This window comes from Stomoxys calcitrans, chromosome 1 (assembly GCF_963082655.1).
Source record: "Stomoxys calcitrans chromosome 1, idStoCalc2.1, whole genome shotgun sequence".
In the NCBI taxonomy this organism is placed as follows: Eukaryota; Metazoa; Arthropoda; class Insecta; order Diptera; family Muscidae; genus Stomoxys; species Stomoxys calcitrans.
In genome coordinates this window covers 144,175,858-144,198,648 of record NC_081552.1, presented here as the reverse complement: position 1 = coordinate 144,198,648, position 22,791 = coordinate 144,175,858, and the positions used below count along the sequence as shown (strand labels likewise).

Here is a 22,791-nt window from a genome sequence, read left to right as displayed (position 1 = left end):
CTGATTTTGGTAATAAAATTCAATGATTTGCAAGCCTTGCTCGTTAGTAAGACTATTCATGATGAAATGTCAAAGCATACTGAGCATCTTTCTCTTTGACACCATGTCTGAAATCCCACGTGATCTGTCAAATACTAATGCATGAAAATCCTAACCTCAAAAAAATCACCCTTTATATGAACACACAAAAAATGTTAATGTTAAAATGTTTTTTGAATATTACTGCGAGACCTAAGGTAGGGTAGAATTTGCATATGATTTCTATATTAAATGTCATCAAAGTACTTTTTTTTATATAGTTTTGAAAAGTCAATATCTACTCTAGCATTGTGTTAAACAAAAATTCATTTGGATTTATTTGAAAATTTAGTTGTTGGTAAACTGTTTCTGGGATCTGTCCACATTGCTTTATACATATTTAAAAAAAAATTTCAAATCAATGTGGTCGCATCGGCAAATTGCTACAACAAAGCATTTTTTTTTTTGGGAGCTTGATATGTCGAAATTTGCAAACAAACGAAGAAAATTCAATTTGCCGTGACATTTCAAATTTGGTTTGACCAATCAGAGCAAAAAGTTTTTTTTTTGAGTGTCAAGCAAGAAAAAACAAGTTTTTTTTTCTTGTCCATGAACATTGAATATTAAGAAAAATTTTCTGCGTGTAAGACATTTTAATTTAAAGTTGGTTCAGGCGCACCGTGTCTACGTTCTGTTTATCGTAATAACAACTTTAATAGGACATTGTCACCGTACAAATTAAAATAACTTGTTGATCATTTAACTGTTTTTGTCTGTTACTTAACTGAATAAACGGCACCAACAAATAATGAAACTTGAATCTGAACGCCAAGAGGAGCGAAGAAAAATGTTCTCTAACACTTATACCAAATGCCACCCAGTTACAAGCAAAAAATAATTCGTTTCGCATAAAAGAAATTTTCGCCAGGTAAACTTCGTTTCGAAAAAAAGTTGGACTTTTTTACGATAAAAGTTTTTGTTTTGTTTTTGCGATAAATTCTTGCAAGAATTTGTGACACATATAACGATTTTGTTACCCTGACAATGCCCTTCATTCTTGATATTGTATATAGAATATGTTATTAAGGATTTCAACTAAGTTTTCTTTATTTATGAATTAATTCAACGTCATTCTTATGTATGTATATTCTTTTTATACCCTCCACCATAGGATGGAGGTATACTATTGTAATTTCGTCATTCTGTTTGTAACTACTCGAAATATTCGTCTGAGAACCCATAAAGTATATATTCTTGATCGTCACGACATTTTATGCCGATCTAGCCATTTCCGTCCGTCTGTCCGTCTGTCTGTCGAAAGCACGCTAACTTCCCAAGGAGTAAAGCTAGCCGCTTGAAATTTTGCACAAATACTTTTTATTAGTGTAGGTCGGTAGGTATTGTAAATGGGCCATATCGGTCCATGTTTTGATATAGCTGCCATCTAAACCGATCTTGGGTCAAGACGTTTTGAGTCTCTAGAGGGCGCAATTCTGGTCCGATTTGACTGAAATTTTGCACGTGATGTTTTGGTATCACTTCCAACAACTGGTTCAAATCGGTTCATGTTTTGATATAGCTGCCATATAAACCGATCTTGGGTCTTGACTTCTTGAGCCTCTAGAGGGCGCAATTCTTATCCGATTGGAATGAAATTTTCCACGACGTGTTTTGTTATGATATCCAACAATTGTGCCAAGTATGGTTCAAATCGGTCCATAACCTGATATAGCTGTCATATAAACCAATCTGGGGACTTGACTTCTTAAGCTTCTAGGGGGCGCAATTCCTATCCGATTCGGCTGAAATTTTGCATGACATATTTTATTCTTACTTCCAACAACTGTGTCGAATAAGGTTCAAATCGGTTCATAACCTGTTATAGCTGCCATATAAACCGATCTGGGATCTTGACTTCTTGAGCCTCTAGAGGTCGCAATTATTATCCGATTTGCCTTAAATTTTGAAATGAAAATGATCATCAACATACGTGTTTATTATGATCTGAATCGGTCTATAGCCTGATACTGCTCCCATATAAATCGATCTCTCTATTTTACTTCTTGAGCCCCCATAGGGCGCAATTCTTATTCGAATTGGCTGACATTTTACACAGGTGTCCAACATACAATTTAATTGTGGTCCAAACCGGACCATATCTTGATATCGCTCTAATAGCCGAGCAAATCTTTCCTTATATCCTTATTGCCTAAGAAGAGATGTCGGGAAAAGAACTCGACAAATGCGATCCATGTTGGAGGGTTTATAAGATTCGGCCCGGAAAAAGAAGAAAAAGAAAAAAAATTGTAAAAATTTTATAATATGTCTATATCAGTGACGAGCACACAATTGCAATTATGTGTAAGCCCATGGCCTTGATTGGGATTATTTACTTGTGTACGCACACAGAAGCGTGCAATGTTGTGAGTATTTTTGACCACCACTGGTCAAACGCTCAAAAAACTCACTCATTCTCTCTAGTGGAATAGATACAAGAGAATAAATATTGTTCCAGCAAACAAATAATCATTTGCGGCTAACGAAACACTTTTGCAATTAAACAGTTTTTGGTTTTACCACAAAAGAACTGTCCTTTTGCCGTAGGCGAAGCTACTTAAGGGTTTACAATAAACAAAGTTAGTTATGTTCAAAGATGCTACGTTTATGGCTAACGTTTGATAAGTTGAAGACAAACGTTACGCGCTTACAATAAAAGAAAAACTTTGCGATAAAAGTATTTTGTTTGTCCTAAAAACATCCCTAACTTTTTATTCATTTTTTTGCGTGTAGTTATGGCTTATCAAAGTCAAAATTTGTATGAAAATGGTGACTAAGTGGAGCATTTTTTTTTTTTTAATTTTAAGGTTTTTTCCTCCTTTCAAGGCTTTAATATTTTAAAATTATCAACCAAAACTTAATTTTTTTTTTAATTTTTTCAATTTTCTGTGAAATTTTCATCATAATTTGTAATATAGTTTTTTTCGGAAATTTTGTGCTGTGAAGCGTATAGCTTTTAGTAGGGAAAGGCAATCATTATCAAATTGTTATTTTGACCTTTCCAATTGACCATTCAGATGTGCAATTGGTAAAGAAATATTGCCACAATGCCAAAACTGCCGACGATATCTTGACTGAAATTTAAAAAAAATTTATAACTCCAATATCTCATAAAAATTTAAAGATATTCCAGACATCTATGCATGTTTTTTTGTAGGATTTTACGAGCTCTATCTTTTGCAACGGTATCATGATGATCGGCCTTTAAATGCCTATTTTGCACGCTAATAGAAAAAAGTTTGCTGAAAATAGCAAGCACTGTCTGCTGGATATTAGTAGTTAATTTTGCTGCTATTATAGCAGTAATTTTGCCATTACAGCAGTTGTACTGCAATTTCAGAGCAGCAGGCTGACTGCTGAAAAGTCTGTTGTTTGCTGAAAATGACTGCTGCTGCTGCTTAATTATGAAGCGAATGTTAGAAGAAAAAATTAAATACAATTGTAAATGTGTGCCTCAGTGGATGTTTATAATCACCACTGAGTGTAGACTTTCCATAATACTTTTTCTTTTAATTTAGAAAAAAAGATTCTGAAAAATGCCTAAAGTAATAATCGACTGTGGGACGTGTCCTCCAGACACCTCTTGAACCATGTCCTCTCTAAATTTGTTTCCTCTAAAAACAACTACGGGCAGTCAATTTTTTTTAGAATTGTGTTAAAGGGCATTCGAAGAGCGTATTTTGAAAATATGGCGAGGGTATAAAAGGATATATTTTTTCAATTTCCATTATAGTTGAAATATAGTGAAAATGTGTTCTTTTTAAATAATGATTTACCTGGAGAAGCCCAAAGAAATCATTATAATTATTTTTTTGATAATTCTACACTTATTAAGTATATCCTTTCATAGACAAAATAAAAAATTACAATCCCTTAACTAGATTTCGAGATTTAACACTTGAAATTGGACCAAAATATCTAAAATTTTTGTTTTTTTTTTGAAAATCGAAAAAAGGTAAACTCTGAACGGCCGTATCTCCTAAACTAAAAATCTGACATTTTTGTGGGTAGCATTTTGAGATCTTTGGATTGTTTTACATAGAATAGGTTCTTACGAAATTTCGTAGGCGCACATGAAAACTCTGTTTTTTGCTACCTGTTTTCTCTGTATGCGCCATAGTGCGTTGTCCAAAGCTAGATGAGTGGTTTCTAAGAAATCCAGATGAGAATTTTAGGTCCTAACAGAAAATTTTCTAAAAGTACACATTTACAAATAACTTATTATTAAAACACAAACTGTACCCTGCACTACTACTTTTGCTGCTATAAAATCGTTTTTTGTAGTCGAGTTGAAGATCGCAATAGTTACCCAATCATCTAGAAATTTTACACATTTTTTCAGAAACATTGCATTTGCCACAAAGTCTTACATGAATTTATCATAAAAAATTTAATGATGTTTTCTATCTAAAAGCAAATACAAATCTAAAACTATTTTATTGAAAGTTTCTTGAACATATCTTTTCATGCGCCAAACGTACATTTCTACGACAGTGAATTTAGTAATGTAAACCATAGTAGTAACAATACCTCATCAGACCTACGTTTTGATCTTGGTTCTGATGGTATTGTCCCGAGATTTTTTAGGATAATTCTATACTTTATTCTACCGCATATGTGCCATCTTTTTAACAATATTATTGTCTTGGAAACGGGCAAGGATAGTCCCAATACCAAAGAATAACCAGTAATTTAGGCCAATAGTAATACTTCCATACGTCTTTAGGATATTTGAGACTCTAGTCAACCGGAAAATATCAGAATATATTGCGAATAATTCGCTGCTAACAGATTTTCAATCTGGTTTCCGGCCAAAGCACAGTTGCACTACTGCACTTTTGAAAGTAGTTGAAGATGTAAAGAGTGATATTGACAGCGATAAAGTTACCTTTCTATTCATATGTATGCCGGCGTCGTACAGCTGTATATGAGCTCCTCGCCGTAGAAACTGATCGATGGCGTACTTCCCATTGATAGTGACTTGGATAGGATAAACACATGGGCAAACGCCAACGGACTACTTTTAAATCCAACAAAGTCAAAGTGCCTTGTAATTGGTAGGAATCGAGTGACAATGCCACTCAGTCTTGATGTGGCAATTGCTGGAGCCCCAATTAAGATTGTTTCATCTGCAAGAAACCTTGGGTTGGAGTCTGATGATAGACTTTCATGGAAGAATCATGTCAGTATGACAGTGGGCAGGACCTACGACGTATACAGTATACCCCTTTGTCAATAAGAATGGTTTTGGCTAGGACATTTATTCTGCCGAAACTATTATACCCTTGCGAGGTTTTTTACGGTTGTGATGTAACTCATAGGAATAAATTGCACGTGGTTTTAACGACGTCGTTAGATACATTTTTGGTTTGCGTAGAAGAGACCGGGTATCTGACTTTGTCAGACAAGTATATGGTGTCTCATTTGACTCGATCCTTAAGATACGCTCGTTGCAAATGATCCACAAGATAATTTATACCAATGAACCGTCACATCTGGCTTCTGTATTGCGTTTTGCCAACTCTAGAAGAGGTAAACAAGTAATAAAAATACGTCAACAATATCGTGTATCTGAACAACAGTTCTTTATTAATGCTATACGTCTCTGGAATAATCTTCCCAATAGTATTCAAATTATAAGTAATGAACGACAGTTCAAATCTTTGATTTATAGTCATTTTAATTAATTATTGGTTTTGTTTTTTTGTAACTATTTATTAATTTATCTAATCAGTAATTTTGATTAAATTGTTAAATTTTCTTTAAAGTTTTTTTCTTTTTTTTTAATTTTGTTTAACCCTAATTTTTTACTTACTTTACTTTTTTGAGAATTTGTAGTGCCCAAAAACAGGCAAAGTTCCCCGGAAACCAAATTTTAATATAACTTAACTTCATATAACATGTCATATTACATGCCTTTAGAGTTCTATGTTATAATTAGAGTCCAGATTTTTATGCTAAATGGAAATGTTCACATCTATTATTTGGCAAATGAGGTGGTGTTTTCCAATAACAATTTTTTTGGTAGGCTTATATTGATTTGAAAATTCAATTCCGCTAGTAAATATGCAATATACCAAAGCATTTGCCAAATAATATGTGGAAAATTTTCGATATTGCATAAAAGTTCGCACTCTAGTCATACAACAAATACATACTGTAGTTAGAATTCTACACATTGATGCGGTCAATATTATATTTTGTTTGGAATTTGTTACTGTTATGTAACATATAGGTTATTGTATGCCAAAGCACGTTTGCCGTTTTTATTGTTGTTATAGCTTTGTTTTATTTATTGAATTTGGGAACATGTCATATGGGAACGGTCATAGCTGCAACAGCTGAAATTAAGGGATTTGCAAGCTGCAGAATTTTAATTTAATTCAGTGCATTCAGTTCAATGGTTTGAATTTAGAAATAATGTTCAACTGGCTAAAGTAAAGTTAACAATTAATATTTTATTATGTCTGTTTGAGCTTTTTTATTTTGATTATTAAAAACCTTTCGTGATTTTTCGAACATTTTCAGCTCGAAAACAAAGAAATTATAAAAGTTGGGCAAGTGAGTGTTGTCATTCAAAACACTTTCACTGGCATCGCGATTACTGATACGCCATGTATCTTCATCAACAACTTTTATTTTATTATTATAAATACTATAAAATACTATACATTTTATTGGCCTACACACAAAAAATAAAACGTTTGGGATGTTTTTAGGACAAACAAAATACTTTTTTCACAAACTTTTTCTTTTATTGTTGGCGCGTAACGTTTGTCTTCAACTTATCAAACGTTAGCCATAAACTTAGCATTTTTGAACATAACTAACTTTGTTTATTTTAAAAGGACATTTCTTTTGTGGTAAAACCAAAAACTCTTTGATTGCAAAAGCGTTTTGTTAGCCGCAAATGATTATTCGTTTGCTGGAACAATATTTATTCTCTTGTATCTATTCTACTAGAGAGAATGAGTGAGTTTTTAAGCGTATAGACCAGTACAAACAATATTGCACACTTCTGTGTGCGTACACAAGAAAATAATCTCAAGCAAGGCCATGTGCTTGCAAATAATTGCAATTGTGTGCTCGTCGCTGGTATAGACACATTATCACAAACAAAATTTTTTCCTTAATTCCAAAACCATAATGGAGTTGTGCAAAAATGGAAAAAATTTATATAAAATTGTGTTGTGAAATAGTCATCTGAGATTTGCATATAATTGGTAATTATGTTTCAACATTTAATTGAACTTGACATCCTTTTCAATGTGCACATTCTGTTAAAAAGAAGAAAAAAAAGATTCCTGACTGATATTTTCTATATATCAAAAAAGAAAGGTCAGGGTAAATAACTTTATATGTGTCACAAATTCTTGCAAGAATTTTTTCGCAAAAACCTGTACTTTTATCGCAACGAAAAAACTCAAACCGCGACACTGTGCGACGACGGCAAGTGTTATCGTTAACTGATCGCCACAATAGTTCGTATTTTGCATACTGAAACCAAAAGGCAAAAAATTGGGAGTTTCCAAACAAATGTTCCTCTTTTATAGCATGGGACGGCCTAATGTACACTTTCCCACTGACAGCCAGCCAGAAAAACCTCTTTGCCAAATGGAAGAGACACAAGAGAAAAATAAATAAACGAATCAATTTTTCGTGTAACAAGACATCTTTCGCTGTAAGCGAAACATTTTTGGCTTATAAGGTTTGAATTTACGAGTGAAAGAGCCATTCTCTACCACAGACGAAGTCGTTGAATTTTTTACTATTAACAAACTGACTTTTACATCAAACAGTGGTAAATTCAAGGCCAACATTCAACCCTGGAATGAAATATTACACAGTTACTATAAAAATAGTACTTCCCCAATAAAACAGAACTGTTTGTTCTAAAGATATTCCAAAAGTTTTATTTTTTTGGGTGTGGGCCTTTCATTAGATGCGATTTATCATGTATTGGCTCACTCTTCTCGTAAAGTAGGTTTTATGCCTTCTTTAGACTAAATTTTGTGTTTTTGGTTATTCTTCCAGTGCTTCTCGGAATTTGTCCCTAGGATTAGTGGCAGATGCCCTTACGGGTGTAAAAGGCTCCTAACAATCAGTTCACAATTCTCGAATTCTCCTTACCACAAAAACACGGCCCAAATTAAAAGTGGAACGATCGGGACAATATCGGCATTAAATAAAATGCGGATATGGTATTAAAAATTAGATCGATGTACCCAGGGGCCCCCAACCCCAAAACTCTCCCAAACAGACATATTCAACGTTCACGTCAATATGGGACTAAAATGAGAAGTAATCGGGAGTAGATTACGAATATGGCATACAAAATTAACTTCAAGTAATGGGGGATCAAGAGATCAAGATCATTAAGTTCAATGATTCAATTCTAAGAAAAGATTAACATGGCAAAGTTAGACAAGCGTTGACGAGGATCACGATTTATTTTCCACAACGAGATTTCCAAGAGGTTTGTCCAATGGGTCAATATACTCTACATACCCACAACTAGCGGGTACAGTGTAAAATACAATATTTTGTTCGACTCACTGAAAGAACAATAATAAACAAGTAAAGATTCCCTTGTCCTGAACCAAAGTATACACCAATGCACTTCTTCAAAGATGATGAGAATCTTAACGTAACTGTGAATGGTGAGCGCTACCGTGAGATGATATCCAACTTTTTTTACTTTTTTTTGCCCAAAATGCAAGAGCTTTACTTGCATGACATGTGGTTTCAACGAGACGTTGCCACATGCCACATAGCACGCGTAACAATGGACTTATTGAGAGGCGAGTTCGGTGAACATTTTATTTTACGTTCGGTAACATTCAATTGGCCGCCTAGATCATGCGATTTAACGCTTTTAAAGTATTTATTGTGGGGCTATGTTAAAGCTCATGTCTATACAGACAAGCCCGCTTCAATTGACGCATTGGAAGACAACATTCGTAAGATACCGGCTGAAATGTTGAAAGAGTATGCCAAAATTGGACTAAGCAGATGGACCATTTCAGGCGCAATCACGGTCCACATTTGCATGAAATAATCTTCAAACATTAAATTATATGGACCGTACTACCGATTCAAATAAAGATTTTATGCATTTTTCTGAATTTTATTTGCTTTTTTTTCCTATAGCTCTTAAATCACCCTTACTAGGTACACAACTGATGAAATCAACGATGATAACTTAAAATAATTTCATGTAGTACTATTTCTGGGTAGTAAATGATGAGATTCATTGAAGGGACGAAAATAGTACCACCTCGGCCTCAGGATTGAAGTTTCAATCAAAATTATATCATATCGTCATTTATATTATACATTTACGTTAGTAATGCAACTTCAGATACAAATTTCAGCAAAAAGTTGTATACTATGATTGTACAAATTGTATAAATTTGTACAAACTCAAATTAAAAGAAGTGGAAATAGATGATTCGATGTGTTGCAAAAAATATGAGACAAAGGGCAACCCATCAGTGAGAAATATAACAAAATATACTTGGTAGGGCTTGATCGGTTTAGATAGGATTTTTGTTTTTAAATTTTGGTAGGAAATACTAGCTGTGTTGGGGAACTCAAAAATTTGTGCAAATTTGCACAAATTTTTACTGCAAGTCGTTCGCGTACTTTATTTGCCAGCAGAAGAGAACGCGAGAGAGAGCAAATTTTGACAGCTCGAAAATAGAGAACCTGCAAATTTCTACTGGGACTTTTTTTGCCAGCAGAAACTTGCAACTTTGAACAGATGTTTTGTGAAAGGCAAGCTGTTTTATGAAAAGCACCTGTTGCAAGAAAATACAAGAGCTTACACCAAAATGGTGTAATTGGTAGTCAAGATTCAAGGTAGCGGCCAGTGTTCAGATACAGGAAACTCGCCAAATGAATTTATAATTATACCTCAAGTCGGTTGTTCTACATAGAAGGTAATTGCAAAATTTGCGGAATTATTTGGAGAATCTTGAAAAATGAAAGCAGACAGTAATAAAAGAGCAATTGTCGTTTTCCTAAGTGTTTTGATGGAATCATCCTCACCGAAGAGCTACGATGACACCAACACCGTTCCTTTGAATTTGTTAAGGAGCGAAGATGCTGCCATGGGATTGTGTGGGTCTGGCTGCGCAGTTAAACAAGTGACGCACAGTGGAATGGGAAAAATTTAGTCTGTCAATTGTTAACGGATACAAATATTTTTAATGATAACACAGTGTTCGTAGCCGCCACATGACCAAATAGAAAACTCCCTTAGCCTCACATCAGTCGCAGCAATTTGTCTAGCCACATAACCCAGAAACATTAAGTGATTAGTCCAAGGTTTCTTTGTCAGCGCACCAAGTACTGCCGACAAGGGACTTGAGAATGTTGTTTTTACTTTTGTTTCTAAGGAGGAGTAAGTACCTCAAATGTCTTGGCTACTGATAAGAGAAGGGAGGTCGGTCTGTACGACTCTTCCTTGCTCGTGTCCTTTCCAGGTTTCAGTAGCAGGATCACACTACCCATCTTACAAGCATCGGGTATTCAGACAGGCTGAGGACAGTTGTAAGATAGTCCTCGACTCCAGGCAGATCCAGATTCTTCAGCATCAGTGTGGAGATTCCGTCTGGGATCAGCGCCTTGCGCGACTTGGCACCACGGATGACATTTGTAGCTTGCTGTTGTTCTGCAAATTTTCTCTGGAATTCGTTCGCGTACTTTTGGTAGCAAATTTTTTAAGAGAGTAAAATGGCTCTTACTCTCCTACAAATTTACTGGGAAAGTACGCGAACAGACCTAATGTTCGGGATTGGCAAAGCTCGTAAAGATTTTGCCCAAAAAGGTTGTCTTCGAAAAACAAATTGCATGAAACCTTCATCACATTATGGAATAGCGGAGAAGACTTTTCTCATACACAGAGAAAAATTAAAAATTTTATTGAAAATAAAAACTCATTCAATTAAAAAATTAAATTAATTAAAGAGGAAAACATGTTATACATTTTAGGCTAATAGAATCAGATTTATATAATGCTAATATATATACATACCAAACTATTTGGTAGAAATTAAATAACTATTCTATTCCCTTACATGGAGGGTACTACTACATTACATAAATTTTGTGAATGTTTATCAATACGAAACTTTGATAGCATCAATGATTTTGCATAAATCGGAGCTGGCATGACCTACTTTAAAGATAGTATAAAAAACCTATTTTCGAAAATTTTCAAAGTGCCTAATATTTTATAGAGTAGTATATTAAAGGATATCGCCGTATTTGGCCGTATGATAGGTCTCCATTAAATTTCAGGTCAGTTATTCATGCTTTAATAATCTTGGATAATTTTATGTGATATACAAGCAATACAATAACCATAATACACAAAATAAATGCCTCTTTGGCATCGACTTATTTAAAAAAACGGTCGCAAAATCAAAATTTGGCAAAACATGTAAAACTGTTATGAACATACATATATATAGTAGGGTTTCCCTTGAATCCAGGAAACCAAGTTTCGAATCTCCATTCGTTCGTATTTTAAACTACACTGAAAAAGAGGTATCGTATAATGTAGTAAAAAAATTTACCCAGATTTGGTATAGAAATTTTATTACGCTTTATGAACATTTTCTCATCTATTATGAAATTTTGCTAAACTACGGGAACATATGCTATTTTCAAAGAAATTGCAATTAGTAGAAGTAGTAATAGTTTTTTTTATTAATTTTCAAAAGAATATTTTTTTCCATTTTGGTAAAATTTTGCTTTATAAACTTTGAGGTAATAAAAAATAGTATATATATAAATATACATATATATATTTAAAAATTAGGCATTGACATATAGTCGTCAACCTGCTTTAGAAATATTAATCAACTTGACTTGAACTTGTTAGCTTCATTTAAATTTTAAAATTTGAATTCGGATAATAGTGGATCTCTATATTGAATGCAAGTACCTACAAAATTTGCTAGATGACTCCAGCTTACATTATATCCATTTCATATATTTATCAGATCTTCTACTTGAAGCAAAATCTTTTCAAAAAAACATATGTAATTCTAAATTCTTTCAGTGCTAGGCAATGACCAAGAAAATGCTGCAAGTTCTCGCTTTCCGTCATGTTACACAAAGAGCATAGAGGGTTCCGATTTGATTCATACTTGTTAAGATTTGGTTTTAGCCACATTTGCTGCTGCGGAGTTACTTGCAATGTAATATATATTTGACCTACTGAGGGGTCTAACTTCAAGTAAAAACGGCTTGTCGTTCTGCCTCTAGTTATGTCATTGTTCCAATATTTTGATTGCAGTGTCCAGGTGAGGTTTTCTTTCTTTGCAATTACTTGACTCTTCGTATTACTCGTATTGAACGGTTCCATGTTATGCTCCTGTAAGAAGGAGCTAACGTCTTATGCCCAATATATTTGGTTTTCAATAATTTTGTTTGCCAGTTTAATAGGCAAAGAGCATTAAAGCATTCGGAGATATGTAAATTCAGACGTAATGGATATCAGTTTATCTTTGTAGTACTTGTTTTCTATTTTTGCAGCTCTTCGACCTTTTCGGAACATCATTATCTTTATCCAAATTGACCGTTACATTCCACATATCACAATACTTCTCTAATTTATTTATCATTTGCTGTAATACATCCACCTCGTATGCCAATATAAGCTTCTTCCCTGCCCATACCGCGAACTGTGTATTTTTATAAACGTTTTTCTATGAACTGTACCATTTTCGTTGATACTCCAACATCCTTCAGTTTATATATCATCGATCTCCTCGAAACATTGTCAAATGCGGCTTTGAAGTCCTTCTTTCTTTTTAAACCAGTTTATATGGACAATGGAGGTTAAGTTAAATATGTTGAAAAACGTGGAATAATTTTTTCGGAAACACGATACATATCCATTTAGCTTTTTGTGTTTCTCGACCCACGCGGCAATCTTTCCTTTATTATACCCATTAAAATCTTCGATAAACAATTTATGACGGCCTGTGTAATATTTTCTGTTTTAAATATCGGGTAAATTATACAGGTAATAAATGTTGAGTACACTTCACCCGTACTATGACGCTGTTACAAGATTTGACTACTATCTGTAGAAGTTTATCTGGAGCATACATGTAGAACTCATACGGAATGCGGGCTTCATCCGGGACTTTAATTGTTTTTGCCTTTCCTAGAACATTAATTAGTTCGGTTAAGGTAATCGGCCTGTCTAAACCACCGTCAACTACACACTTTGATGCATATTGGATATCTAGGAATTTTTGAGGTGTATTAAGCAGTTTTTCGAAGGGTATTTTAAGTTATTCTGTTGGAACAGATATAGTCTACTCATTGGAATCATTTCGAATTTCTTTTGCTATTTTCCACCAATCTTTAATGTCCCGAACACCTTCAAGTTTAATCTTTAATTTGGCATAAATTCATATTTTGAAATGTGACATACTAGTTGTTAACAACGGTTGCTTTCGATATACAGCGGTCAAAAAAAGTATTCATCATTAGCAAAATTGATAATAAATTCACTTATTTTGGGTAATTGAAGGAAATTTAAAGTAAATGCAGTTGTATGCAATAGTTTATTTTTCGTAATATGTTTTAAAGTAAATTCAAAAAATAAATTTAATTAGCGCAAAAAATGCAATTTTATATAATAACACCAAAAACAGAACAAAAAAAAGTATTCATCATTGATGTGCTATCATCAAAGTCAAATTCAAATATTATTTGGGAATCCCCCTTTTCTGTTTTATTTAGTAAAGGAGGCTTTGCCCTTGACAGCAAATATTTAATTTCATTGAAAATATAGTTTTTGTCAAAATGGGTCGTAAGCAAAACGAGGTTTCTGATGAGGTAAAAGTTTTGATAATAAAACACCACAGGAATGGTTTAACTCAAAAAACTATCAGTGAAATATTAAATAGACCACGATCTACTATACAATCCATCATCAGAAAGTGGACAGAAACGAAAACTGTTGACAATAAACCAAGATCTGGTCGACCAAAAGCACTTTCAGTTGGAGATGTGCGTTGGCTAGTGCGGCAAGTTCAGAAAACTCCGAAGACAAATGTGACCATTCTTCGTAAAAACACTATGGAATATTTAGGGAAGGAAGTTACTACACAAACAATTCGAAATACACTCAAAAGGCATAGTTACAGAGGAAGAACTGCACGTAAGAAGCCCTTTATAAATAAAATAAACCGAGTGAAAAGGCTAAACTTCGCAAAAATGTATGTAAAACAGCCCGAATCATTTTGGAAAACAGTCATTTTTGCAGACGAGAGCAAGTTTAATCTTTTTGGGTGCGATGGAAAGGTCATAGTGTACAGAAAACCAAATACAGAGCTTGAAGAACGAAACACAGTTGCTACTGTAAAACATGGTGGAGGTGGTTTAATGGTTTGGGGGTGTATGGCGGCTTCAGGAGCGGGAAATCTTGAAATTATTAATGGAGTAATGGATCATAAGTATTACATTGACATTTTAAAGAGGAATTTAAAAGATAGTGCTGTAAAACTTGGGCTTGGTAATAACTTTCAATATTATCAAGATAATGACCCCAAACATTCTGCTTTAAATACCAAGATGTGGATGCTGTATAACTGCCCCAAAGTCATTAAAACTCCTCCTCAAAGTCCCGACTTGAACCCAATTGAACATCTTTGGGAACATCTCGAACGCAAATTGAGAACGCGCAATTTTTCGAGCAAGAGTCAAATGCAACAGGTGATAATGGAGGAATGGACTAATATAGACCAAAATATAACCGCTAAATTAGTCCAATCGATGTCAAACCGTTTAAAAGAAGTTATAAGACGCGGTGGTCGAATAACAAAGTATTAATTTTTTTAAATTATGTTATTTATTTTTTTGTTTTTTTGCAATGATGAATACTTTTTTTGTTTAATTTTTTGTGTTCAGCTGTAAAATGGCCCTTTTTGTTCCAATAAATACTATTTTTTTCTTTAAAAACAATGAAATTGTGTACATATATATCACACAAGCACTACTGCATCATTAGTTTAATATGTTTTTATTCCAATAGTCTTTTGTAGACTTATTAAAAAAAAAACATTGAATGATGAATACTTTTTTTGACCGCTGTACTTCTGTCTCAAACCGTTAAAGCCACTTGAAAGCTTTTTTTCTCGTATTGTAGCACCTGATATTAAACCATTTTTCCTTCTTCTCAAGGTCGAATGAGTTTCTAAAACAATGATTCGAAATATCTTTTATTAAATTTGTTATATCAGAGAAGTTTAAAACATCTTTTTCACATGTTTCAAACAACTCTACGATTTCAGCCTGGTACTCTGGTTTTTTATCCATTTCCCACTTTAGTTTTGGCAGAAGCAATTTCATATTTTGTTTCTCCTTATTCTGACTTATATTCATTGTTAATGTTATAGGCATGTGATCTGACCAACTTTTATTATAGGTTTTAAATTCGTAATTATGCGAATGAAAGATCTGCGAGACAACGCATACATCATTTGCTGATGTTCCAACTGAGCTTACATATGTAATTTCACAATTTTCGTCTCCTTTAGTCATTTCGTTTGTTACTAATAAGCCATTATCTTAGCAAAAACCAATAAAGTGTCTACCCTTGGTATTCACTTCTTGGTCTTTGGACTTTCTTTCTTCCAATCCCGCATAAAACTTTGATCTTTGTATTTCCTCAATTTCCGTTTGCATAATACCAATTCGGATGTTTAGGTCACCAATTATTATTGGGTTTTCAATATCCTGTTCTTGTAAATGTAAACCTAGCTTTTCGAAATATTCATTTCATGTAGCGGACCGCATATAAAGTGGAATAAGGTTGAAATCATTATTTTGCATTCTTAAATGAATGTAGTTTATATTATATTCGGTTTTATATCTATATTGCAGACGACTATTTCTTGTTGCAGGATGTCAGAGTAGTGTAAAACCATTGAGGTATCTTTGAAATAGTTAAATTTTTCTGAGCAAATATGTGTTTCATACAAGCCAATAACGTCAAACTCGCTCACATATTTGAGAAAATGTCCATGTATTCTTGTAATCAAGGTACAGGTCACATTTGTTGTCCAACTGTTACAAAATTTTGCACAAGTCAGTTTTTTGGTCCAAGGACAAACGGTACTGATCTTGAACAAACTCGGTTTAGATTTAGATATAGCTCCCATATATATATATATTCCATCCGATATGGCCTTATAAGGCTATAGAAGCCACAATTTAAGTTTGATCTTTAAAAAATTTTGAGTGAGGTGTTTTATTGACGTGTTCTAAATTTTATCAAAGTCCGTCCAGATTTAGATATATGTAGCCCCCATATATATATTTCATATAATATGGCCAGTCTTCAAGGCTCTAGTAGCTACAATTTAGGTCCTATCGTAAGAAAGTCTTACAAGATTCTATTCAATATATCAATAGGTAAGCAAAATTAAAATATATTATATATTTCAACATAGGTTCCATGCATTAAAAGTACGCAGACTGGGTGTGTAGGGTATTATATAGTCGGCTCCGCCCGACTTTTGCCTTTCCTTACTGGTTTTGTTCAGAGTTTTTAAGTAAATACATTTAATCAAAATAAACATTGTCAAGCCCATTACCATACAATTCTTTAATAACGGAATATGCTTTATTTCTACCCGAAAATAATTCTCGATTCTTTGAAAAATACATCCATTTAGTTCCAATTTTCATTGAATCATTTCTTACAATGATTCGATGTGTTTTATCCACTTGAAGAATCGACGATTTTAGCTGTAATAGCACCTCTTTATTTGATTGCCTTTCTTCTGTCAGATCACGTTCAATTTTGATAGAAGATCCTGCCAGATTTTCTGCGTTTTTTAATATTTTGAGAGCCGTTTCGTCGTTTTGCATATCAGCCACCACTCCAATTTTTTCTTTATTTGTATAAATAGTTCTTGCCGCTGCAACTTTAACATCAACAATCTTCATTACATTTCTACAAGTATCCTCAACAGATTTTTTTTAGGGGAACCTTTTTTCTTTATATCTTTGAATACAACATTTTTACGTTTTACGCTTGCTCAGTTTTCCATGATTTTTAAGCGTTGCGCTTTAAGAATGTCGATTTCAGAGCGTAATGTCTCGTTTTCTGTTTTCAAATCTTCACATTTCTTGTCGACATCTGAAATGCGAGATTTTAAATCCTCTATGTCGCTTTTAGCTGATACGTTTTTAAGCTTCTCTTCCATTATCAATAGATTTTTGCCTCATTTTCATTAAATCCGCCAATTCAACATTTCCCACCAATTTTCTCGATGTACATGGCATTTCATCCAGTGAGGTATCTGACAATGTTCTTTTTGCGGATTGAAATGATTGGTTATTCTTTGAAGTTATTTGGTGTTTGTGACATCGTTGGCAGTTCTTATTTTCAAATGCAAATGCAAATTTAGCCCATGAACATTCCACTGAGGAACAGGGGCAAACTACTTGTTAACGGCTATTTACCAGCAGTATATGAAATACTTAAAGTGTATGGTAATACACTATACGTGTGTATGGTAATTTCCTAAAAATCTTTCCTTATAACCAGTTCAAACAACTTAAATTCTCGTTCAAAAATACTCGCGGAAGGAAAATTACATCCTAAACAATTTAGAATGTAAAGTCTGTGACATACTAAAAAATATTTTTTAGGAAAACAATGTTGTAGTAAATTTATACTGAACCATTGATTTTGCGCACTTGCTAATTTGAAGTTAGTTCATTACGTCGTAGAAGCAAGATAAAAATATTTAATACATTACTTTTTAGTTAGTGTAAAATAACAAGTAAAAGTTGTATACCCTCCACCATGGATCGCATTTGTCGTGTACTTTTCTCTTTTTAGGCAAATAAAGGATAAAAGAAAAGAATTGTTACGTTATTGGCCCGATTCGGGCCATAATTAAATTGAATGTTGGAGACCATAGTAAATTATATTGAATAAAATTTCAGTTAATTCTTATAAGAATTGCGCGCTTGAGGGGCTCAAGAAGTAAAGTAGGGAGATTGGTTAATTTGGGAGCTATAAAAGTCTATAGACCGATTCAGACCATATTTGAAACGTATGGTAAAGGTCATGGGAGAAGCCGTTGTACAACTCTAGAGGCTTAAGATGTCAAGACCCCAGATCGGTTTAAATGACAGCTATATAAAGTTATAGACCGATTTCTTGCACAGTTGTTGGAAGTCATAAAAAAGACGCCATGCAAAATTTCAGCCAAATCGAATAATAATAACACCCTCTAGAGGGTCAAGATCCCAGATCGGATTATATGACAGCTATATCAGATTATGGACCGATTTCAACCATACTTGAAACTGTTGTTGGAAAATGATAACAAAACACCTCATGCAAGATTTCAGCCAAATAGAATAAGAATTGTGCCGTCTAAAGTCTCAAGAAGTCAATATCCAAGACCAGTTTATATGGCAGCTTTATCAAAACATGGACCGATATGGCCCATTTACAAAAATTGTAAGCGTCTAGCTTTACTCTTTCGAATGTTAGCGTGCATTCGACAGACAGGCGGACGGACGGACACCGCTAGATCGACTTAAAATCTCGTGACGATCAAGAATATGTATACTTTATGGGGACTTCGACGAATTTTTCGAGGAGTTACAAACGGAATGATGAAATTTTATGGTGGAGAGTATAAAAAGATGTATAGTTAAAGATATTTTTCTTAGCTCCCGGTAAAACATATACCCTTTTACAGTCGGAATTTATTAAAATCTGTTTTGTTTACATATTTTTGGCAAGCTTGTGTATGATGTAAAACGAATGGCTGCATGTGAATTGGCGGGTAAACATGCATGCATACACACGTTAATATCGTTTAGTCAATTATTTGCTTATATTTGCGTTGACGGACGGCTAAGGATGCGAACAGAGTGCGCGCTGAAAGCCGAGCCGAGGTTGTCAGTGCGATAAAGATTGTCAGCGCAATAAAACTGGTTAAACACAAGTCAATACAAATGAGATTGTGTATAACATATTGAACGCCGAGTAGAGCAGAGACCAAAGCCGATGGATGCGCTTGTTTAGGGTACAAACAGAGTGCGCGCTGAAAACCGAGCGGAGCCGAGTCGAGCTTATTTGACGCTTATTTTCATGTGAGAAGACAATTTGCCTATAAAACAGTAAATGCTAGAATCAGCGCTGAAGATCTGTTTATTTCATATGTTTGCTTTTCTGTCATTTCCAAAAGATAAAAAATAGTCTAGAAAAATTTATGGTGATTTTTAAAAGCTGAGTTAAGTGAAATGAAGTGTGATTATTTTCTTAAATTACTTAAATTCACATCGTCATAAAAGACGTAAAAAAAACATCCAACTTTTATCAGGTTTCAACATGTTTTTTTAATAATCAATTACCACGAATACAAAAAAAAACAATTGCAGTTAATTGCTATTATATTTATTTATAATTTAATTTATTATTTTTCTATTTATTTATTTACTTAAATAATTTATTTATGCATTTATTTATATTTAATTAATTTGTTTTTTGTTCTTAATTTATTTACTTATGTATTTATTTTTCTATTTCTTTATTTGCCAGTTTATTTGTAAGTATATTAATTAATTAATTTTATTTTATCTTATTTTATTTTGCTTTATTTTATAAAACGTGTAAAACAGAAAACAAAAAAAAACTTTTAAACTAGCATTTATTACACAATATATATAAGCTTTGCGTAAAGTATTCATGGGAACGGCACGGAATAACTGTGACTACTATACAGGCTGGAACATTGAGATCTGATCTGTGTGATGTTCATTGCTGTCACGAGAAGCTTAGCTGCGAGCCACCAGTCGCGTCCACTGGTTGCAGATAGTGGAATGCTCCATACGGAGTAGCTGCAACGGTAGTCGCGGACAATCAGCGGTATCGAGCGGAGAGTCTCAGTGAGTGGATACTGGAATGCTCCAAATGGAGTAGCTGCACCGGTAGTCACGGACAATCAGCGGTATCGAGTGGAGAGTCTCAGTGAGAGGCCGGGCGGCACCGGCTCTTGCACAAATAGCCTATGATGCTCGATATGACAAGACGAGTTATTGGCACCTTTGAATAACCAATGGATCGGAACGAGCTTGCTCACCTACAGGAGCTTGACGAGGATCGCTACCTCCACATGAAAATTTGGCTTAAACAACAACATGGGAACTATTGTAGTTATTTCCACTACCTATTTATTGATTCTACTTATACCTCATACGTGGATATTAAATTTTATAACAACGAAAAAAAAGAATAGTTTTTGAGTAATACGTCACTCTTATCTAATTTATATGTATAAAATTAAGGGTTCTCATACCACCAATTTTTTATGAAATTGGCATTAAAACACATTCGAATTTTTCTTATAATTATGTTCAAAAACTTGCTGAAATGAGTTCAGATATTGCAACTTCTTAAAAATTTCACTCGCATATACCTAAAACAAGGAATTGTGTATACCGAACGTGAGAAAAATTCTCAAGCGCCAAATAATGGGCAATATTACTTCCATTTAGGGCGGATTTCTCGTAGAAAAAATAAAATAGAAAAAAATAATTTATCGTGGAAATTAACCTCTTGTAAACAAATTTGGTTTTCTCGTACATTTCTATGGTAATTTAGAAGATTTGGCAACATTACCCAGCAATTAGAGCGTTCGCGTACTCAAAAATTTGCACAACCTTTTACGGAAGGTCGTTCGTTTTTTTGTAAATGAAAGGTTGGTTGTTTTTTCTCCGCAGAATTTTCTTAGTTCTTGCAAAATTTTTATTGGCAAATTCTTATTGGATTACTGCGGGAAACACCGTTATAACGGTGAATAAAATACAGCTGTATTTATCGGTTCGATAAGTCACTAACCGGTACCCGGTATATCTACCGGTTAAAGTTTATCGTTGGGATAAGCAATAAAAAAATTAAATCCCTTTAACCAGAAGAATATCGATACGACAAGTTGTAACCGGAGAGTGAGAAACCCGGCTTTAGTTAAATTTTCTATCATTTAGGTTCACTTTTATTTTTTTTAATGTAGCCTCGTGATATAAGGCCGCCTAATGCACTGCCCATTATTGATTCCTAACTTTTTGATTTCCTCATACTTTTGTGGGCATTTTTCGACTTGCGCATGTTATTTATGTTATAGTGTTTTGACAAAGGTGAAGCTTTTGGGATATATGCAAGTCCTAGGCACGCGGATCCGAACGAGTTATGCAGAAGGGCCGAAAGGGTCTTGCATATAGTATATGACTGGGCTATACCCAGTATATATATATATATTAACTTTAACTTTATTTCTTGCCGTGCGGAATTCTTCATGAAGTTCAGGGCTTTAATACGTTTCCACCTGGAGTAGGCTAGGTCCCTGTTACGAATAAAAGTATCTGATTTTTTCATCTTAGTCCGAATGGGTACTGATGCATAGTAGATACGTCCAATGCTATCTTGAAGAAAGCTACATTTCTCATCGATAGATATTAGATTATATATCCCATTCCAATAGACTTGCTGAATCCTTTCATCTAAGGCAGAATAGCCAAAATTTTCGAAGTCGCGGTACGAAAACTTCTCCATTGTCTTTGACACAGTGAAATTGTAACCTAGATAAATCAAATCATGTCTAGAGAAACAAGGGACAGATATTTGACAAAGAACATATCCAAATTCTTATTATTTCATAAATTTTCATCGAGTCTAAAGCGGAATGCCTAAGGCGGCGTTGGGCACGTGCGCTAGTGTGCGTAATATTTTTAAGAACATAGGCTTATGCTCTTGTACACCCAGTGAATAAATTTTGCCGACCGCTCAAATGTTAGAATATTTTCCGAAGTTTTCTCGTATTTAATAAGAAAATTCGCCTGTTTCTCAAAATTTCTCTTAGAAATTCAACAGATTTTCGGTCAGATTTTTTTTCGATCATTTCTGCACATTTTATTGTGTTTTGTCAAAGAAAATTTCTAAATATTCCGCACATACACGAAATGGAATTTATTTTTTCGTCGACTTTTTTCGTATTCCCAAGCACCAGCGCTGCGAGTTGTTCCAGAATCTCTGCACATTTGCAGACTTGGGCAAATTTTTGTATACCGACTTTTTTGTACCGAAAATATGCAAATATTATTTTTTTTTTGCATTTCCGAGCATCAGCTGGACATTTTAGTTAATTTTAGCATATACCTTAATCGATTTTGTTGGTTTTTTATTTCTTGCAACGGTTTGCACGTCGCAAATTTGTATTCAACTTTTTTTTTTTGTTCCATTCTTTAGTCGTTTAGAAGCATTCGAGCAGTAAAGTTGCCAATATTCTTGTGAAAAAAGTAAAAGTGCTTAAGTACAGTGAAAATTAATTAAGATTGTGATATATGTAGTAAGTAGTAATTACCAATCAAATTATGTTACAATATATGTATACAATATATATGTTCAATCCCATGGCAGCCGGTTGTATGTATCGGATTGACCCGATGAATTCCTTCATCGGCAATGGCTGCCGCCTCAGTGTACCACACACTGCTACTACAACAACAATAATATACATGCTAATATTTATTTAAAATTTTAGATACGCCGAATAGAAGCTCAACCTCATTAACGAAATCAGAAGAGGAGAGAGATTGCCCTGTTCCCTAGTGGAATGATCATGGGCAAAATTTGGATTCTGTATATTCTATTGTAAAAAA

General features: G+C 33.9%; 1 protein-coding gene across 1 annotated transcript in view; it reads right to left on the bottom strand.

The window, feature by feature from the left end:
- LOC106089757 (uncharacterized) overlaps nucleotides 1-22,791 on the bottom strand; it is a 187,140-nt gene that overhangs the window by 91,057 nt on the left and 73,292 nt on the right. The window lies entirely within an intron of this gene.